Genomic DNA, 3,677 nt, shown 5'->3' on the forward strand with positions numbered 1-3,677 from the left:
CAAAAGTCTCATCTTTAGAATGCAAGAATATAGGCCATACATACCTCGAATAATCATCGACTAGAACAAAAACATACCTGGATCCACCTCTACTTCTTACCCTCATGGGGCCACATAAATCCATGTGTACGAGTTCTAGAGCCTGATTTATGCTTACCACTCTTTTGGGCTTGAACGACGATCTCACATATTTACAACGAGCACATGTGTCACACATCTTTTCTTGATCAAACTTGATTTGGGGTAAACATTTAACCAAGTCCTATTTTTTGAGTTTGATCAGTATAGGAGAGCTTATGTGACTAAACCTTTTGTGCCATAAACATAGATCATCAATGATTGATTTCATGTACGACAAAGAGTTAGTAGGAATAGCATTTAAATCAACTATATAAACATTTCTCTTTCGTTGACCTTCAAGAATAACACTACTCATTCCCTCAATTATAATGCGACAAGTATCAGAATGAAAAACTACTTTGTTTCCCTTATCACATAATTGAGATATACTTAGTAGGTTATGCTTGAGTCCTCTTACAAGATACACATCACTAATAGCATGCGAAGAGGATACACCAACCTTACCACACCAACAATTTTACCTTTCTTGTTATCTCCAATGGTAACCTTACCTCCATCAAAGGGTTCACGTGAAAGAAACAGATTTTTATCACAGTTATGTGCCTTGGACATCCACTATCCAGGTACTATTGATTGTTTTATTTTTAATAAATATAATTTATAATTTATAAGACGTGAATAAATAATAATTGTAGAAAAGAAAAAAAAAAACGGGTACAAAAGACCACGGTTTGGCCATGTGGGTTGACCACGGTTGGACCAAGTGAAGGGGGAATGTTGTATGTGGTTTGGGTGTTATCTATACTACCTAGATATTTTGATTAGTTTAATAATTTAAGCAACTTCCTAGAACTTTCCACATCCTCCTACCAATTTATATATATACCCAACTCATGCCTCACCATCATATTTATTGCACATAAAAAACTCAACATATAATTTGTGAGGAAGAGCAATTTTATGAGACAACTTTAAGACGGAGTTTTCTTCTCGCACTAATTAATTGTGGTAAGTTATTTTATCGCTTCACATCAATTGTTTACGTTTGACTCATTGACCTGCACCGTTGACCATGACCGTTGACCTGGACCATGACCGTGGGGACTGTTTACCGACAGGTTGACCGCCGTCGGGTCAAGCCGTGTGTGGGGTTGCGTTTGAGACGGTTTTTGCGGAATTGTGTTGGGTAGTTTATATCTTATATTCATTAATAAGAATAATTTATAATTATATATAATTTAATTGATGATTAGGTGGTGGATTTGTGGAATAACCTTTTCAATTTAATTGATTGAATTGGTGAAGATTTGCTAAAGGTAGGTTAACTACTCAACTTTGTTTAATTGGTGAATTGGTGATTTCTTATATAAGGTGAATTGTTATTGCATTGTTGGCGTGAGATAAATTGTTGTTGCATTGTCTTATGATAATTATACCATCTTGAGCTTATTGTTATAATTGTTGTCTTGAGCATCTTATAATCATATTATTATCACTGTTGGTTGGTTCTCTGTTGTTTATTGGCGTTTTGAAAGAGGATTGGCATTGCGAATGAGATTATTTGGTCGTCCAGGCACGGGGACGTAGAAGTGCCGTGGACTTGCGCGGTTTTGGTCGGCCAGGCACGGTGGCATGGGGTCGCTGTAGACCTGAGCATTACTAGCATTGTGACATTGTTGTGTGGTGGTGTGTCAGTTGTGGCACACGGTTATGCCGTGTATGACGGTCTCTTGGCTTGAGTTCTTTGGTTATATTTTATTGCAGGTTATCGTATCATTTATTGTTGTTTAGTTATCCTACCCAACCTCGTGGTTGACCGTGTATTCATGAACACCTGTGATGAACCAAATATTGGGTAGGAAATTGATTTCAGGTTAGCTTGTGATGTGCTGGATACTTGGAGGGAGGATGGGACGTTGACCTTCGTCAGAGTCTAGAGATCACCTAATTTATTCAGACACTGTTTTTATTTCCACTACAGTTGTATTAAAACGTATTTTTATTATTTATTTCTCTCGCTGAAAGTTTTGTAAGAAAACCATTTGAGGCACTTTAATTATATCATCTTAAAGTACCTTGGTAGTTGTTTGTCTTTTATATTTACTACTGATGCGTGCCTATTTTATACATTTACTTTACTCATTTGCACGCATTTCTATGCTTATTTAGTAGAGACTAGCTACTATTCTCCCATGAATCGGCTACTTTGGGTTATTTTGTATTTTATGCAGAATTGGACCCAAAAGAGTGTTAAACAAGCCAAAACCCGTACCCGGAGTTGCATTCGAGATACTAGTGAAGTTAAGCTCGGGAATGATCATCTTGGAATGCTTGAAGATGTAAGGAAGCATGATAAAGTGATGACGGACGTTGCTGTTCTCCCAAAAAAGTCGATCGACAGCCTAAAGTGGTCAATCGACTGGTTTTGCTCAGAGAATTAGTCGATCGACTGGAATTGTGGTCGATCGACTATTTTCGTACTAGGCTGTGTTTGCTTAACTTGTTAATTCGGCCCATTAGTCGTTTAATTAATAATTCTCAGCTATTTTCTATATAAAGACGAACTGAGAACTTTACTAGGGCATTCTTTACTTTTGCAAAACATAGTTTACACGTTATTTTGCTCTTTCAATTTTCGGATCTAAACTTGTAATTCCTTTCCTTTCACTTTCGGTAATTTCAGTTGTTCTTCGTCCATCTGCTTTATTTTTATTATTGTTCTTTTATTGTTCTTATTAATTCCGTTTTATGCTAGTTGAATATCTATTTAATTCCGTCATGCAATTCTTAGTTTTCTCCTCTACTTTAATTGTTGTTTCCCATTTAATTATGCATAGCTAAATCCCTTGTGCTAGGATTTAGGGGATCTGTGGTTTTATGACGATATTATGTTAGGTTATTAGGTCTCGCAGGTTACTCCGTCTGAATTGTTAATCGTAGCATCTGATTGCGGTTTGATTAATTAAGTGCACGTAATTAATTAACCATCTTGCTAAACCTTGACCTGGATCGAGAGATTGGAAAAGGCGAAGACTTGCTATGAACAATAGGATACTCTAATTAGGGTGAGAGCTACATTAGAATTCTAGGGCGAATAGTGGACCGAGAGGACCTGTTCAATACCCTTCAGACCGTTTATTGATGACCGTTGACTTTACCTTAGATCGTTGTAGACCGTGGTGAACCGATCATCCTAGCTGTTACTCTCTTATTTGAAATCATTTATCAATTTATTCCCTTTTGTTTACTACCTTAGTTAATAGACAAACCCAATTCAAACCCCCAAATTTGTGACTCAGACAGACTTAAATTGACAATTAGATTTCAAATAGCCTCCCTGTGGATACGATACCGACTTCCCTAGCTATATTAGTTAGAGAACAGTTGGTTTATTTTTGATAGGTTGCGACAGCAGTGTCAAATTTTGGCGCCGTTGCCGGGGAGGCGACGTGTGTTTCTACTTGTTTCATTTTAGTTTGTCTCTAGTCTCAAGGAACTTGTGTTCCTTGAGACCGTTTCTCACCCTTTAGTGCTAGTTTTGTTTATGCCCAGGTCTGAACTCATACCATTTGATCCAGAACCATAAAGGACTCTCT

The 3,677-nt window shown here is 37.1% G+C and overlaps 1 long non-coding RNA gene across 1 annotated transcript; it reads left to right on the forward strand.

Annotated features, from left to right (window-relative positions):
• The first annotated feature begins 1,002 nt into the window (after positions 1–1,002).
• LOC141626847 (uncharacterized) lies at positions 1,003–2,793 on the forward strand. Its single transcript, XR_012536434.1, has 2 exons — positions 1,003–1,089; positions 1,335–2,793. It is a non-coding gene; the product is annotated as an uncharacterized LOC141626847 (long non-coding RNA).
• The last annotated feature ends 884 nt before the right edge of the window (positions 2,794–3,677 follow it).

Source organism: Silene latifolia, chromosome Y, assembly GCF_048544455.1.
Source record: "Silene latifolia isolate original U9 population chromosome Y, ASM4854445v1, whole genome shotgun sequence".
Classification (NCBI taxonomy): domain Eukaryota; kingdom Viridiplantae; phylum Streptophyta; class Magnoliopsida; order Caryophyllales; family Caryophyllaceae; genus Silene; species Silene latifolia.